Raw genomic sequence first — 18,218 nt, forward strand, 5'->3', positions numbered from 1 at the left:
ATGAGTGCAAACTTGCTCCCCAGTAAAGACGAACATGTGCTCCTCAATGCACACACTGGGCAATGCAGTCCACTCTAAATCGACGATTAATGACATGCTCGTTTTGTGCAATGGAGTTTCAGTCAATTGGAAAACATTTTGAAAAGTTATATTGCAACAGAAGCCCAGCCTTAAAAAAAATGGATTTCACTTCTAAATGATTACATGAGGAAGGAAAGGAGACCAGATGCAAAAAAGGTGCTGTGGCTTAGTTGGTTAAAGTGCCTGTCTAGTAAACAGGAGATCCTGAGTTCGAATCTCAGCAGCGCCTGTCTGCTTTTTTTTCGACCAATCTGTCTCCCCAATATTAAAACTTTGTACAAAGATTGCTATTTCATGCTATTTAGAACCACAGTCAGGCTTGAAATGATGGCAAAGCATCCAAGAACTCTGGACTCCACTACCTTAGAGTCATATTGCCCAAGGTTGCGATGCCATCAGAAATAGCACATATTAGAATGAGCAATTCATATTTCCTGCTTAATTTTTTGTAAAAGAAGCAAAGGTACGCCTGACCAGGGACTTGAACCCTGGACCCTCAAATTAAAAGTCTGATGCTCTACCGACTGAGCTATCCAGGCACAGGGATCACTGCCATTTGAAACTTGATTTTCACTCTACAGCACCTCCATACATGGCTACCTCACTGGTCAATAAAGGAAATGAATTACTAGTGCATTACACACATTTTGACACTGGAGACATAACTTTTTTCAGTCATTCCGTATCCAGATATAGAGATTTGCAGCATCTAGGACTTTAATGTTCACCCATTTACGGATTTGAATGTTTTGCCACATTCATGAGTGCAAACTTGCTCCCCAGTAAAGACGAACATGTGCTCCTCAATGCACACACTGGGCAATGCAGTCCACTCTAAATCGACGATTAATGACATGCTCGTTTTGTGCAATGGAGTTTCAGTCAATTGGAAAACATTTTGTAAAGTTATATTGCAACAGAAGCCCAGCCTTAAAAAAAGTGAATTTCACTTCTAAATGATTACATGAAGAAGGAAAGGAGACCAGATGCAAAAGAGGTGCTGTGGCTTAGTTGGTTAAAGCGCCTGTCTAGTAAACAGGAGATCCGGAGTTCGAATCTCAGCAGCGCCTGTCTGCTTTTTTTTCGACCAATCTGTCTCCCCAATTTAAAAACTTTGTACAAAGATTGTTATTTCATGCTATTTAGAAGCACAGTCAGGCTTGAAATGTTGGCAAAGCATCCAATAATTCTGGACTCCACTACCTTAGAGTCATATTGCCCAAGGTTGCGATGCCATCAGAAATAGCACATATTAGAATGAGCAATTCATATTTCCTGCTAAATTTTTTGTAAAAGAAGCAAAGATACGCCTGAACAGGGACTTGAACCCTGGACCCTCAGATTAAAAGTCTGATGCTCTACCGACTGAGCTATCCAGGCACAGGGATCACTGCCCATTTGAAACTTGATTTTCACTCTACAGCACCTCCATACATGGCTACCTCACTGGTCAATAAAGGAAATGAATTACTAGTGCATTACACACATTTTGACACTGGAGACATAACTTTTTTCAGTCATTCCGTATCCAGATATAGAGATTTGCAGCATCTAGGACTTTAATGTTCACCCACTTACGGATTTGAATGTTTTGCCACATTCATGAGTGCAAACTTGCTCCCCAGTAAAGACGAACATGTGCTCCTCAATGCACACACTGGGCAATGCAGTCCACTCTAAATCGACGATTAATGACATGCTCGTTTTGTGCAATGGAGTTTCAGTCAATTGGAAAACATTTTGAAAAGTTATATTGCAACAGAAGCCCAGCCTTAAAAAAGTGGATTTCACTTCTAAATGATTACATGAGAATGGAAAGGAGACCAGATGCAAAAAAGGTGCTGTGGCTTAGTTGGTTAAAGCAAGTGCCTGTCTAGTAAACAGGAGATCCTGAGTTCGAATCTCAGCAGCGCCTGTCTGCTTTTTTTTCGACCAATCTGTCTCCCCAATATTAAAACTTTGTACAAAGATTGCTATTTCATGCTATTTAGAAGCACAGTCAGGCTTGAAATGTTGGCAAAGCATCCAAAAACTCTGGACTCCACTACCTTAGAGTCATATTGCCCAAGGTTGCGAAGCCATCAGAAATAGCACATATTAGAATGAGCAATTCATATTTCCTGCTTAATTTTTTGTAAAAGAAGCAAAGGTACGCCTGAGCAGGGACTTGAACCCTGGACCCTCAGATTAAAAGTCTGATGCTCTACCGACTGAGCTATCCAGGCACAGGGATCACTGCCCATTTGAAACTTGATTTTCACTCTACAGCACCTCCATACATGGCTACCTCACTGGTCAATAAAGGAAATGAATTACTAGTGCATTACACACATTTTGACACTGGAGACATAACTTTTTTCAGTCATTCCGTATCCAGATATAGAGATTTGCAGCATCTAGGACATTAATGTTCACCCACTTACGGATTTGAATGTTTTGCCACATTCATGAGTGCAAACTTGCTCCCCAGTAAAGACGAACATGTGCTCCTCAATGCACACACTGGGCAATGCAGTCCACTCTAAATCGACGATTAATGACATGCTCGTTTTGTGCAATGGAGTTTCAGTCAATTGGAAAACATTTTGAAAAGTTATATTGCAACAGAAGCCCAGCCTTAAAAAAAATGGATTTCACTTCTAAATGATTACATGAGGAAGGAAAGGAGACCAGATGCAAAAAAGGTGCTGTGGCTTAGTTGGTTAAAGCGCCTGTCTAGTAAACAGGAGATCCTGAGTTCGAATCTCAGCAGCGCCTGTCTGCTTTTTTTTCGACCAATCTGTCTCCCCAATATTAAAACTTTGTACAAAGATTGCTATTTCATGCTATTTAGAAGCACAGTCAGGCTTGAAATGTTGGCAAAGCATCCAAAAACTCTGGACTCCACTACCTTAGAGTCATATTGCCCAAGGTTGCGATGCCATCAGAAATAGCACATATTAGAATGAGCAATTCATATTTCCTGCTTAATTTTTTGTAAAAGAAGCAAAGGTACGCCTGAACGGTGACTTGAACCCTGGAACCTCAGATTAAAAGTCTGATGCTCTACCGACTGAGCTATCCAGGCACAGGGATCACTGCCCACTTGAAACTTGATTTTCACTCTACAGCACCTCCATACATGGCTACCTCACTGGTCAATAAAGGAAATGAATTACTAGTGCATTACACACATTTTGACACTGGAGACATAACTTTTTTCAGTCATTCCGTATCCAGATATAGAGATTTGCAGCATCTAGGACTTTAATGTTCACCCACTTACGGATTTGAATGTTTTGCCACATTCATGAGTGCAAACTTGCTCCCCAGTAAAGACGAACATGTGCTCCTCAATGCACACACTGGGCAATGCAGTCCACTCTAAATCGACGATTAATGACATGCTCGTTTTGTGCAATGGAGTTTCAGTCAATTGGAAAACATTTGAAAAGTTATATTGCAACAGAAGCCCAGCCTTAAAAAAGTGGATTTCACTTCTAAATGATTATTTGAGAATGGAAAGGGGAAAGGAGACCAGATGCAAAAAAGGTGCTGTGGCTTAGTTGGTTAAAGCGCCTGTCTAGTAAACAGGAGATCCTGAGTTCGAATCTCAGCAGCGCCTGTCTGCTTTTTTTTCGACCAATCTGTCTCCCCAATATTAAAACTTTGTACAAAGATTGCTATTTCATGCTATTTAGAAGCACAGTCAGGCTTGAAATTTTGGCAAAGCATCCAAGAACTCTGGACTCCACTACCTTAGAGTCATATTGCCCAAGGTTGCGATGCCATCAGAAATAGCACATATTAGAATGAGCAATTCATATTTCCTGCTTAATTTTTTGTAAAAGAAGCAAAGGTACGCCTGAACAGGGACTTGAACCCTGGACCCTCAGATTAAAAGTCTGATGCTCTACTGACTGAGCTATCCAGGCACAGGGATCACTGCTCATTTGAAACTTGATTTTCACTCTACAGCACCTCCATACATGGCTACCTCACTGGTCAATAAAGGAAATGAATTACTAGTGCATTACACACATTTTGACACTGGAGACATAACTTTTTTCAGTCATTCCGTATCCAGATATAGAGATTTGCAGCATCTAGGACTTTAATGTTCACCCACTTACGGATTTGAATGTTTTGCCACATTCATGAGTGCAAACTTGCTCCCCAGTAAAGACGAACATGTGCTCCTCAATGCACACACTGGGCAATGCAGTCCACTCTAAATCGACGATTAATGACATGCTCGTTTTGTGCAATGGAGTTTCAGTCAATTGGAAAACATTTTGAAAAGTTATATTGCAACAGAAGCCCAGCCTTAAAAAAGTGGATTTCACTTCTAAATGATTACATGAGGAAGGAAAGGAGACCAGATGCAAAAAAGGTGCTATGGCTTAGTTGGTTAAGGCGCCTGTCTAGTAAACAGGAGATCCTGAGTTCGAATCTCAGCAGCGCCTGTCTGCTTTTTTTTCGACCAATCTGTCTCCCCAATATTAAAACTTTGAACAAAGATTGCTATTTCATGCTATTTAGAAGCACAGTCAGGCTTGAAATGTTGGCAAAGCATCCAAAAACTCTGGACTCCACTACCTTAGAGTCATATTGCCCAAGGTTGCGATGCCATCAGAAATAGCACATATTAGAATGAGCAATTCATATTTCCTGCTTAATTTTTTGTAAAAGAAGCAAAGGTACACCTGAGCAGGGACTTGAACCCTATACCCTCAGATTAAAAGTCTGATACTCTACCGACTGAGCTATCCAGGCACAGGGATCACTGCCCATTTGAAACTTGATTTTCACTCTACAGCACCTCCATACATGGCTACCTCACTGGTCAATAAAGGAAATGAATTACTAGTGCATTACACACATTTTGACACTGGAGACATAACTTTTTTCAGTCATTCCGTATCCAGATATAGAGATTTGCAGCATCTAGGACTTTAATGTTCACCCACTTACGGATTTGAATGTTTTGCCACATTCATGAGTGCAAACTTGCTCCCCAGTAAAGACGAACATGTGCTCCTCAATGCACACACTGGGCAATGCAGTCCACTCTAAATCGACGATTAATGACATGCTCGTTTTGTGCAATGGAGTTTCAGTCAATTGGAAAACATTTTGAAAAGTTATATTGCAACAGAAGCCCAGCCTTAAAAAAGTGGATTTCACTTCTAAATGATTACATGAGGAAGGAAAGGAGACCAGATGCAAAAAAGGTGCTGTGGCTTAGTTGGTTAAAGCGCCTGTCTAGTAAACAGGAGATCCTGAGTTCGAATCTCAGCAGCGCCTGTCTGCTTTTTTTTCGACCAATCTGTCTCCCCAATATTAAAACTTTGTACAAAGATTGCTATTTCATGCTATTTAGAAGCACAGTCAGGCTTGAAATGTTGGCAAAGCATCCAAGAACTCTGGACTCCACTACCTTAGAGTCATATTGCCCAAGGTTGCGATGCCATCAGAAATAGCACATATTAGAAGGAGCAATTCATATTTCCTGCTTAATTTTTTGTAAAAGAAGCAAAGGTACGCCTGAACAGGGACTTGAACCCTGGACCCTCAGATTAAAAGTCTGATGCTCTACCGACTGAGCTATCCAGGCACAAGGATCAGTGCCCATTTGAAACTTGATTTTCACTCTACAGCACCTCCATACATGGCTACCTCACTGGTCAATAAAGGAAATGAATTACTAGTGCATTACACACATTTTGACACTGGAGACATAACTTTTTTCAGTCATTCCGTATCCAGATATAGAGATTTGCAGCATCTAGGACTTTAATGTTCACCCACTTACGGATTTGAATGTTTTGCCACATTCATGAGTGCAAAATTGCTCCCCAGTAAAGGCGAACATGTGCTCCTCAATACACACACTGGGCAATGCAGTCCACTCTAAATCGACGATTAATGACATGCTCGTTTTGTGCAATGGAGTTTCAGTCAATTGGAAAACATTTTGAAAAGTTATATTGCAACAGAAGCCCAGCCTTAAAAAAGTGGATTTCACTTCTAAATGATTACATGAGGAAGGAAAGGAGACCAGATGCAAAAAAGGTGCTATGGCTTAGTTGGTTAAAGCGCCTGTCTAGTAAACAGGAGATCCTGAGTTCGAATCTCAGCAGCGCCTGTCTGCTTTTTTTTCGACCAATCTGTCTCCCCAATATTAAAACTTTGAACAAAGATTGCTATTTCATGCTATTTAGAAGCACAGTCAGGCTTGAAATGTTGGCAAAGCATCCAAGAACTCTGGACTCCACTACCTTAGAGTCATATTGCCCAAGGTTGCGATGCCATCAGAAATAGCACATATTAGAATGAGCAATTCATATTTCCTGCTTAATTTTTTGTAAAAGAAGCGAAGGTACGCCTGAGCAGGGACTTGAACCCTAGACCCTCAGATTAAAAGTCTGATACTCTACCGACTGAGCTATCCAGGCACAGGGATCACTGCCCATTTGAAACTTGATTTTCACTCTACAGCACCTTCATACATGGCTACCTCACTGGTCAATAAAGGAAATGAATTACTAGTGCATTACACACATTTTGACACTGGAGACATAACTTTTTTCAGTCATTCCGTATCCAGATATAGAGATTTGCAGCATCTAGGACTTTAATGTTCACCCACTTACGGATTTGAATGTTTTGCCACATTCATGAGTGCAAACTTGCTCCCCAGTAAAGACGAACATGTGCTCCTCAATGCACACACTGGACAATGCAGTCCACTCTAAATCGACGATTAATGACATGCTCGTTTTGTGCAATGGAGTTTCAGTCAATTGGAAAACATTTTGAAAAGTTATATTGCAACAGAAGCCCAGCCTTAAAAAAAATGGATTTCACTTCTAAATGATTACATGAGGAAGGAAAGGAGACCAGATGCAAAAAAGGTGCTGTGGCTTAGTTGGTTAAAGCGCCTGTCTAGTAAACAGGAGATCCTGAGTTCGAATCTCAGCAGCGCATGTCTACTTTTTTTTCGACCAATCTGTCTCCCCAATATTAAAACTTTGTACAAAGATTGCTATTTCATGCTATTTAGAAGCACAGTCAGGCTTGAAATGTTGGCAAAGCATCCAAAAACTCTGGACTCCACTACCTTAGAGTCATATTGCCCAAGGTTGCGATGCCATCAGAAATAGCACATATTAGAATGAGCAATTCATATTTCCTGCTTAATTTTTTGTAAAAGAAGCAAAGGTACACCTGAACAGTGACTTGAACCCTGGACCCTCAGATTAAAAGTCTGATGCTCTACCGACTGAGCTATCCAGGCACAGGGATCACTGCCCATTTGAAACTTGATTTTCACTCTACAGCACCTCCATACATGGCTACCTCACTGGTCAATAAAGGAAATGAATTACTAGTGCATTACACACATTTTGACACTGGAGACATAACTTTTTTCAGTCATTCCGTATCCAGATATAGAGATTTGCAGCATCTAGGACTTTAATGTTCACCCACTTACGGATTTGAATGTTTTGCCACATTCATGAGTGCAAACTTGCTCCCCAGTAAAGACGAACATGTGCTCCTCAATGCACACACTGGGCAATGCAGTCCACTCTAAATCGATGATTAATGACATGCTCGTTTTGTGCAATGGAGTTTCAGTCAATTGGAAAACATTTTGAAAAGTTATATTGCAACAGAAGCCCACCCTTAAAAAAGTGGATTTCACTTCTAAATGATTACATGAGGAAGGAAAGGAGACCAGATGCAAAAAAGGTGCTGTGGCTTAGTTGGTTAAAGCGCCTGTCTAGTAAACAGGAGATCCTGAGTTCGAATCTCAGCAGCGCCTGTCTGCTTTTTTTCGACCAATCTGTCTCCCCAATATTAAAACTTTGTACAAAGATTGCTATTTCATGCTATTTAGAAGCACAGTCAGGCTTGAAATGTTGGCAAAGCATCCAAGAACTCTGGACTCCACTACCTTAGAGTCATATTGCCCAAGGTTGCGATGCCATCAGAAATAGCACATATTAGAATGAGCAATTCATATTTCCTGCTTAATTTTTTGTAAAAGAAGCAAAGGTACGCCTGAACAGGGACTTGAACCCTGGACCCTCAGATTAAAAGTCTGATGCTCTACCGACTGAGCTATCCAGGCACAAGGATCAATGCCCATTTGAAACTTGATTTTCACTCTACAGCACCTCCATACATGGCTACCTCACTGGTCAATAAAGGAAATGAATTACTAGTGCATTACACACATTTTGACACTGGAGACATAACGTTTTTCAGTCATTCCGTATCCAGATATAGAGATTTGCAGCATCTAGGACTTTAATGTTCACCCACTTACGGATTTGAATGTTTTGCCACATTCATGAGTGCAAAATTGCTCCCCAGTAAAGGCGAACATGTGCTCCTCAATACACACACTGGGCAATGCAGTCCACTCTAAATCAACGATTAATGACATGCTCGTTTTGTGCAATGGAGTTTCAGTCAATTGGAAAACATTTTGTAAAGTTATATTGCAACAGAAGCCCAGCCTTAAAAAAAGTGAATTTCACTTCTAAATGATTACATGAGGAAGGAAAGGAGACCAGATGCAAAAGAGGTGCTGTGGCTTAGTTGGTTAAAGCGCCTGTCCAGTAAACAGGAGATCCTGAGTTCGAGTTTCAGCAGCGCCTGTCTGCTTTTTTTTCGACCAATCTGTCTCCCCAATATTAAAACTTTGTACAAAGATTGTTATTTCATGCTATTTAGAAGCACAGTCAGGCTTGAAATGTTGGCAAAGCATCCAATAATTCTGGACTCCACTACCTTAGAGTCATATTGCCCAAGGTTGCGATGCCATCAGAAATAGCACATATTAGAATGAGCAATTCATATTTCCTGCTTAATTTTTTGTAAAAGATGCGAAGGTACGCCTGAGCAGGGACTTGAACCCTGGACCCTCAGATTAAAAGTCTGATGCTCTACCGACTGAGCTATCCAGGCACAGGGATCACTGCCCATTTGAAACTTGATTTTCACTCTACAGCACCTCCATACATGGCTACCTCACTGGTCAATAAAGGAAATGAATTACTAGTGCATTACACACATTTTGACAATGGAGACATAACTTTTTTCAGTCATTCCGTATCCAGATATAGAGATTTGCAGCATCTAGGACTTTAATGTTCACCCACTTACGGATTTGAATGTTTTGCCACATTCATGAGTGCAAACTTGCTCCCCAGTAAAGACGAACATGTGCTCCTCAATGCACACACTGGGCAATGCAGTCCACTCTAAATCGACGATTAATGACATGCTCGTTTTGTGCAATGGAGTTTCAGTCAATTGGAAAACATTTTGAAAAGTTATATTGCAACAGAAGCCCAGCCTTAAAAAAAATGGATTTCACTTCTAAATGATTACATGAGGAAGGAAAGGAGACCAGATGCAAAAAAGGTGCTGTGGCTTAGTTGGTTAAAGCGCCTGTCTAGTAAACAGGAGATCCTGAGTTCGAATCTCAGCAGCGCCTGTCTGCTTTTTTTTCGACCAATCTGTCTCCCCAATATTAAAACTTTGTACAAAGATTGCTATTTCATGCTATTTAGAAGCACAGTCAGGCTTGAAATGTTGGCAAAGCATCCAAAAACTCTGGACTCCACTACCTTAGAGTCATATTGCCCAAGGTTGCGATGCCATCAGAAATAGCACATATTAGAATGAGCAATTCATATTTCCTGCTTAATTTTTTGTAAAAGAAGCAAAGGTACGCCTGAACAGTGACTTGAACCCTGGACCCTCAGATTAAAAGTCTGATGCTCTACCGACTGAGCTATCCAGACACAGGGATCACTGCCCATTTGAAACTTGATTTTCACTCTACAGCACCTCCATACATGGCTACCTCACTGGTCAATAAAGGAAATGAATTACTAGTGCATTACACACATTTTGACACTGGAGACATAACTTTTTTCAGTCATTCCGTATCCAGATATAGAGATTTGCAGCATCTAGGACTTTAATGTTCACCCACTTACGGATTTGAATGTTTTGCCACATTCATGAGTGCAAACTTGCTCCCCAGTAAAGACGAACATGTGCTCCTCAATGCACACACTGGGCAATGCAGTCCACTCTAAATCGACGATTAATGACATGCTCGTTTTGTGCAATGGAGTTTCAGTCAATTGGAAAACATTTTGAAAAGTTATATTGCAACAGAAGCCCAGCCTTAAAAAAAATGGATTTCACTTCTAAATGATTACATGAGGAAGGAAAGGAGACCAGATGCAAAAAAGGTGCTGTGGCTTAGTTGGTTAAAGCGCCTGTCTAGTAAACAGGAGATCCTGAGTTCGAATCTCAGCAGCGCCTGTCTGCTTTTTTTTCGACCAATCTGTCTCCCCAATATTAAAACTTTGTACAAAGATTGCTATTTCATGCTATTTAGAAGCACAGTCAGGCTTGAAATGTTGGCAAAGCATCCAAAAACTCTGGACTCCACTACCTTAGAGTCATATTGCCCAAGGTTGCGATGCCATCAGAAATAGCACATATTAGAATGAGCAATTCATATTTCCTGCTTAATTTTTTGTAAAAGAAGCAAAGGTACGCCTGAACAGTGACTTGAACCCTGGACCCTCAGATTAAAAGTCTGATGCTCTACCGACTGAGCTATCCAGACACAGGGATCACTGCCCATTTGAAACTTGATTTTCACTCTACAGCACCTCCATACATGGCTACCTCACTGGTCAATAAAGGAAATGAATTACTAGTGCATTACACACATTTTGACACTGGAGACATAACTTTTTTCAGTCATTCCGTATCCAGATATAGAGATTTGCAGCATCTAGGACTTTAATGTTCACCCACTTACGGATTTGAATGTTTTGCCACATTCATGAGTGCAAACTTGCTCCCCAGTAAAGACGAACATGTGCTCCTCAATGCACACACTGGGCAATGCAGTCCACTCTAAATCGACGATTAATGACATGCTCGTTTTGTGCAATGGAGTTTCAGTCAATTGGAAAACATTTTGAAAAGTTATATTGCAACAGAAGCCCAGCCTTAAAAAAAATGGATTTCACTTCTAAATGATTACATGAGGAAGGAAAGGAGACCAGATGCAAAAAAGGTGCTGTGGCTTAGTTGGTTAAAGTGCCTGTCTAGTAAACAGGAGATCCTGAGTTCGAATCTCAGCAGCGCCTGTCTGCTTTTTTTTTCGACCAATCTGTCTCCCCAATATTAAAACTTTGTACAAAGATTGCTATTTCATGCTATTTAGAAGCACAGTCAGGCTTGAAATGTTGGCAAAGCATCCAAAAACTCTGGACTCCACTACCTTAGAGTCATATTGCCCAAGGTTGCGATGCCAACAGAAATAGCTCATATTAGAATGAGCAATTCATATTTCCTGCTTAATCTTTTGTAAAAGAAGCAAAGGTACGCCTGAACAGGGACTTGAACCCTGGACCCTCAGATTAAAAGTCTGATGCTCTACCGACTGAGCTATCCAGGCACAGAGTGGCAATGCAGTCCACTCTAAATCGACGATTAATGACATGCTCCTTTTGTGCAATGGAGTTTCAGTCAATTGGAAAACATTTTGTAAAGTTATATTGCAACAGAAGCCCAGCCTTAAAAAAAGTGAATTTCACTTCTAAATGATTACATGAGGAAGGAAAGGAGACCAGATGCAAAAGAGGTGCTGTGGCTTAGTTGGTTAAAGCGCCTGTCTAGTAAACAGGAGATCCGGAGTTCGAATCTCAGCAGCGCCTGTCTGCTTTTTTTTTCGACCAATCTGTCTCCCCAATTTTAAAACTTTGTACAAAGATTGTTATTTCATGCTATTTAGAAGCACAGTCAGGCTTGAAATGTTGGCAAAGCATCCAATAATTCTGGACTCCACTACCTTAGAGTCATATTGCCCAAGGTTGCGATGCCATCAGAAATAGCACATATTAGAATGAGCAATTCATATTTCCTGCTAAATTTTTTGTAAAAGAAGCAAAGATACGCCTGAACAGGGACTTGAACCCTGGACCCTCAGATTAAAAGTCTGATGCTCTACCGACTGAGCTATCCAGGCACAGGGATCAATGCCCATTTGAAACTTGATTTTCACTCCACAGCACCTCCATACATGGCTACCTCACTGGTCAATAAAGGAAATGAATTACTAGTGCATTACACACATTTTGACACTGGAGACATAACTTTTTTCAGTCATTCCGTATCCAGATATAGAGATTTGCAGCATCTAGGACTTTAATGTTCACCCACTTACGGATTTGAATGTTTTGCCACATTCATGAGTGCAAACTTGCTCCCCAGTAAAGACGAACATGTGCTCCTCAATGCACACACTGGGCAATGCAGTCCACTCTAAATCGACGATTAATGACATGCTCGTTTTGTGCAATGGAGTTTCAGTCAATTGGAAAACATTTTGAAAAGTTATATTGCAACAGAAGCCCAGCCTTAAAAAAGTGGATTTCACTTCTAAATGATTACATGAGGAAGGAAAGGAGACCAGATGTAAAAAAGGTGCTGTGGCTTAGTTGGTTAAAGCGCCTGTCTAGTAAACAGGAGGTCCTGAGTTCGAATCTCAGCAGCGCCTGTCTGCTTTTTTTTCGACCAATCTGTCTCCCCAATATTAAAACTTTGTACAAAGATTGCTATTTCATGCTATTTAGAACCACAGTCAGGCTTGAAATGTTGGCAAAGCATCCAAGAACTCTGGACTCCACTACCTTAGAGTCATATTGCCCAAGGTTGCGATGCCATCAGAAATAGCACATATTAGAATGAGCAATTCATATTTCCTGCTTAATTTTTTGTAAAAGAAGCAAAGGTACGCCTGACCAGGGACTTGAACCCTGGACCCTCAAATTAAAAGTCTGATGCTCTACCGACTGAGCTATCCAGGCACAGGGATCACTGCCATTTGAAACTTGATTTTCACTCTACAGCACCTCCATACATGGCTACCTCACTGGTCAATAAAGGAAATGAATTACTAGTGCATTACACACATTTTGACACTGGAGACATAACTTTTTTCAGTCATTCCGTATCCAGATATAGAGATTTGCAGCATCTAGGACTTTAATGTTCACCCACTTACGGATTTGAATGTTTTGCCACATTCATGAGTGCAAAGTTGCTCCCCAGTAAAGACGAACATGTGCTCCTCAATGCACACACTGGGCAATGCAGTCCACTCTAAATCGACGATTAATGACATGCTCGTTTTGTGCAATGGAGTTTCAGTCAATTGGAAAACATCTTGAAAAGTTATATTGCAACAGAAGCCCAGCCTTAAAAAAAGTGGATTTCACTTCTAAATGATTACATGAGGAAGGAAAGGAGACCAGATGCAAAAAAGGTGCTGTGGCTTAGTTGGTTAAAGCGCCTGTCTAGTAAAAAGGAGATCCTGAGTTCGAATCTCAGCAGCGCCTGTCTGCTTTTTTTTCGACCAATCTGTCTCCCCAATATTAAAACTTTGTACAAAGATTGCTATTTCATGCTATTTAGAAGCACAGTCAGGCTTGAAATGTTGGCAAAGCACCCAAGAACTCTGGTCTCCACTACCTTAGAGTCATATTGCCCAAGGTTGAGATGCCATCAGAAATAACACATATTCGAATGAGCAATTCATATTTCCTGCTTAATTTTTTGTAAAAGAAGCAAAGGTACGCTTGAACAGGGACTTGAATCCTGGACCCACAGGATCACTGCCCATTTGAAACTTGATTTTCACTCTACAGCACCTCCATACATGGCTACCTCACTGGTCAATAAAGGAAATGAATTACTAGTGCATTACACACATTTTGACACTGGAGACATGACTTTTTTCAGTCATTCCGTATCCAGATATAGAGATTTGCAGCATCTAGGACTTTAATGGTCATCCACCCCACGGATTTGAATGTTTTGCCACATTCATGAGTGCAAACTTGCTCCCCAGTAAAGACGTACATGTGCTCCTCAATGCACACACTGGGCAATGCAGTCCACTCTAAATCGTCGATTACTGACATGCTCGTTTTGTGCAATGGAGTTTCAGTCAATTGGAAAACATTTTGAAAAGTTATATTGCAACAGAAGCCCAGCCTTAAAAAAAGTGGATTTCACTTCTAAATGATTACATGAGGAAGGAAAGGAGACCAGATGCAACAGGGACTTGAACCCTGGACCCTCAGATTAAAAGTCTGATGCTCTACCGACTGAGCTATCCAGGCACATGGATCACTGCCCATTTGAAACTTGATTTTCACTCTACAGCACCTCCATACATGGCTACCTCACTGGTCAATAAAGGAAATTAATTACTAGTGCATTACACACATTTTGACACTGGAGACATAACTTTTTCAGTCATTCCTTATCCAGATGTAGAGATTTGCAGCATCTAGGACTTTAATTGTCACCCACTTACGGATTTGAATGTTTTGCCACATTCATGAGTGCAAACTTACTCCCCAGTAAAGACGTACATGTGCTCCTCAATGCACACACTGGGCAATGCAGTCCGCTCTAAATCGACGATTAATGACATGCTCGTTTTGTGCAATGGAGTTTCAGTCAATTGGAAAACATTTTGAAAAGTTATATTGCAACAGAAGCCCAGCCTTAAAAAAAATGGATTTCACTTCTAAATGATTACATGAGGAAGGAAAGGAGACCAGATGCAAAAAAGGTGCTGTGGCTTAGTTGGTTAAAGCGCCTGTCTAGTAAACAGGAGATCCTGAGTTCGAATCTCAGCAGCGCCTGTCTGCTTTTTTTTCGACCAATCTGTCTCCCCAATATTAAAACTTTGTACAAAGATTGCTATTTCATGCTATTTAGAAGCACAGTCAGGCTTGAAATGTTGGCAAAGCATCCAAAAACTCTGGACTCCACTACCTTAGAGTCATATTGCCCAAGGTTGCGATGCCATCAAAAATAGCACATATTAGAATGAGCAATTCATATTTCCTGCTTAATTTTTTGTAAAAGAAGCAAAGGTACGCCTGAACAGTGACTTGAACCCTGGACCCTCAGATTAAAAGTCTGATGCTCTACCGACTGAGCTATCCAGGCACAGGGATCACTGCCCATTTGAAACTTGATTTTCACTCTACAGCACCTCCATACATGGCTACCTCACTGGTCAATAAAGGAAATGAATTACTAGTGCATTACACACATTTTGACACTGGAGACATAACTTTTTTCAGTCATTCCGTATCCAGATATAGAGATTTGCAGCATCTAGGACTTTAATGTTCACCCACTTACGGATTTGAATGTTTTGCCACATTCATGAGTGCAAAATTGCTCCCCAGTAAAGGCGAACATGTGCTCCTCAATACACACACTGGGCAATGCAGTCCACTCTAAATCAACGATTAATGACATGCTCGTTTTGTGCAATGGAGTTTCAGTCAATTGGAAAACATTTTGTAAAGTTATATTGCAACAGAATCCCAGCCTTAAAAAAAGTGAATTTCACTTCTAAATGATTACATGAGGAAGGAAAGGAGACCAGATGCAAAAGAGGTGCTGTGGCTTAGTTGGTTAAAGCGCCTGTCTAGTAAACAGGAGATCCTGAGTTCGAATCTCAGCAGCGCCTGTCTGCTTTTTTTTCGACCAATCTGTCTCCCCAATATTAAAACTTTGTACAAAGATTGTTATTTCATGCTATTTAGAAGCACAGTCAGGCTTGAAATGTTGGCAAAGCATCCAAGAATTCTGGACTCCACTACCTTAGAGTCATATTGCCCAAGGTTGCGATGCCATCAGACATAGCACATATTAGAATGAGCAATTCATATTTCCTGCTAAATTTTTTGTAAAAGAACCAAAGATACGCCTGAACAGGGATTTGAACCCTGGACCCTCAGATTAAAAGTCTGATGCTCTACCGACTGAGCTATCCAGGCACAGGGATCACTGCCCATTTGAAACTTGATTTTCACTCTACAGCACCTCCATACATGGCTACCTCACTGGTCAATAAAGGAAATGAATCACTAGTGCATTACACACATTTTGACACTGGAGACATAACTTTTTTCAGTCATTCCGTATCCAGATATAGAGATTTGCAGCATCTAGGACTTTAATGTTCACCCACTTACGGATTTGAATGTTTTGCCACATTCATGAGTGCAAACTTGCTCCCCAGTAAAGACGAACATGTGCTCCTCAATGCACACACTGGGCAATGCAGTCCACTCTAAATCGACGATTAATGACATGCTCGTTTTGTGCAATGGAGTTTCAGTCAATTGGAAAACATTTTGAAAAGTTATATTGCAACAGAAGCCCAGCCTTAAAAAAGTGGATTTCACTTCTAAATGATTACATGAGAATGGAAAGGAGACCAGATGCAAAAAAGGTGCTGTGGCTTAGTTGGTTAAAGCGCCTGTTTAGTAAACAGGAGATCCTGAGTTCGAATCTCAGCAGCGCCTGTCTGCTTTTTTTTCGACCAATCTGTCTCCCCAATATTAAAACTTTGTACAAAGATTGCTATTTCATGCTATTTAGAAGCACAGTCAGGCTTGAAATGTTGGCAAAGCATCCAAGAACTCTGGACTCCACTACCTTAGAGTCATATTGCCCAAGGTTGCGATGCCATCAGAAATAGCACATATTAGAATGAGCAATTCATATTTCCTGCTTAATTTTTTGTAAAAGAAGCAAAGGTACGCCTGAACAGGGACTTGAACCCTGGACCCTCAGATTAAAAGTCTGATGCTCTACCGACTGAGCTATCCAGGCACAGGGATCACTGCTCATTTGAAACTTGATTTTCACTCTACAGCACCTCCATACATGGCTACCTCACTGGTCAATAAAGGAAATGAATTACTAGTGCATTACACACATTTTGACACTGGAGACATAACTTTTTTCAGTCATTCCGTATCCAGATATAGAGATTTGCAGCATCTAGGACTTTAATGTTCACCCACTTACGGATTTGAATGTTTTGCCACATTCATGAGTGCAAACTTGCTCCCCAGTAAAGACGAACATGTGCTCCTCAATGCACACACTGGGCAATGCAGTCCACTCTAAATCGACGATTAATGACATGCTCGTTTTGTGCAATGGAGTTTCAGTCAATTGGAAAACATTTTGAAAAGTTATATTGCAACAGAAGCCCAGCCTTAAAAAAGTGGATTTCACTTCTAAATGATTACATGAGGAAGGAAAGGAGACCAGATGCAAAAAAGGTGCTATGGCTTAGTTGGTTAAAGCGCCTGTCTAGTAAACAGGAGATCCTGAGTTCGAATCTCAGCAACGCCTGTCTGCTTTTTTTTCGACCAATCTGTCTCCCCAATATTAAAACTTTGAACAAAGATTGCTATTTCATGCTATTTAGAAGCACAGTCAGGCTTGAAATGTTGGCAAAGCATCCAAGAACTCTGGACTCCACTACCTTAGAGTCATATTGCCCAAGGTTGCGATGCCATCAGAAATAGCACATATTAGAATGAGCAATTCATATTTCCTGCTTAATTTTTTGTAAAAGAAGCGAAGGTACGCCTGAGCAGGGACTTGAACCCTAGACCCTCAGATTAAAAGTCTGATACTCTACCGACTGAGCTATCCAGGCACAGGGATCACTGCCCATTTGAAACTTGATTTTCACTCTACAGCACCTTCATACATGGCTACCTCACTGGTCAATAAAGGAAATGAATTACTAGTGCATTACACACATTTTGACACTGGAGACATAACTTTTTTCAGTCATTCCGTATCCAGATATAGAGATTTGCAGCATCTAGGACTTTAATGTTCACCCACTTACGGATTTGAATGTTTTGCCACATTCATGAGTGCAAACTTGCTCCCCAGTAAAGACGAACATGTGCTCCTCAATGCACACACTGGACAATGCAGTCCACTCTAAATCGACGATTAATGACATGCTCGTTTTGTGCAATGGAGTTTCAGTCAATTGGAAAACATTTTGAAAAGTTATATTGCAACAGAAGCCCAGCCTTAAAAAAAATGGATTTCACTTCTAAATGATTACATGAGGAAGGAAAGGAGACCAGATGCAAAAAAGGTGCTGTGGCTTAGTTGGTTAAAGCGCCTGTCTAGTAAACAGGAGATCCTGAGTTCGAATCTCAGCAGCGCATGTCTACTTTTTTTTCGACCAATCT

At 40.8% G+C, this 18,218-nt stretch overlaps 8 non-coding genes across 8 annotated transcripts; 1 reads left to right on the top strand and 7 right to left on the bottom strand.

Moving 5' to 3' along the window:
* Positions 1 to 1,388: 1,388 nt before the first annotated feature.
* Positions 1,389 to 1,461, bottom strand: TRNAK-UUU (transfer RNA lysine (anticodon UUU)). The gene has a single exon. It is a non-coding gene; the product is annotated as a tRNA-Lys (tRNA).
* A 4,143-nt stretch (positions 1,462 to 5,604) lies between these two features.
* Positions 5,605 to 5,677, bottom strand: TRNAK-UUU (transfer RNA lysine (anticodon UUU)). Its single transcript has one exon. It is a non-coding gene; the product is annotated as a tRNA-Lys (tRNA).
* Positions 5,678 to 8,127: 2,450 nt separating this feature from the next.
* Positions 8,128 to 8,200, bottom strand: TRNAK-UUU (transfer RNA lysine (anticodon UUU)). The gene has a single exon. It is a non-coding gene; the product is annotated as a tRNA-Lys (tRNA).
* Positions 8,201 to 11,496: 3,296 nt separating this feature from the next.
* On the bottom strand, positions 11,497 to 11,569 carry TRNAK-UUU (transfer RNA lysine (anticodon UUU)). Its single transcript has one exon. It is a non-coding gene; the product is annotated as a tRNA-Lys (tRNA).
* Positions 11,570 to 12,066: 497 nt separating this feature from the next.
* On the bottom strand, positions 12,067 to 12,139 carry TRNAK-UUU (transfer RNA lysine (anticodon UUU)). Its single transcript has one exon. It is a non-coding gene; the product is annotated as a tRNA-Lys (tRNA).
* A 457-nt stretch (positions 12,140 to 12,596) lies between these two features.
* Positions 12,597 to 12,670, top strand: TRNAT-AGU (transfer RNA threonine (anticodon AGU)). Its single transcript has one exon. It is a non-coding gene; the product is annotated as a tRNA-Thr (tRNA).
* Positions 12,671 to 15,907: 3,237 nt separating this feature from the next.
* Positions 15,908 to 15,980, bottom strand: TRNAK-UUU (transfer RNA lysine (anticodon UUU)). The gene has a single exon. It is a non-coding gene; the product is annotated as a tRNA-Lys (tRNA).
* A 768-nt stretch (positions 15,981 to 16,748) lies between these two features.
* Positions 16,749 to 16,821, bottom strand: TRNAK-UUU (transfer RNA lysine (anticodon UUU)). Its single transcript has one exon. It is a non-coding gene; the product is annotated as a tRNA-Lys (tRNA).
* Positions 16,822 to 18,218: the final 1,397 nt, after the last annotated feature.

The sequence above is a fragment of the Ambystoma mexicanum genome, unplaced genomic scaffold (genome assembly GCF_040938575.1).
Source record: "Ambystoma mexicanum isolate Mex_15411 unplaced genomic scaffold, UKY_AmexF1_1 Mex_scaf1, whole genome shotgun sequence".
Classification (NCBI taxonomy): Eukaryota; Metazoa; Chordata; class Amphibia; order Caudata; family Ambystomatidae; genus Ambystoma; species Ambystoma mexicanum.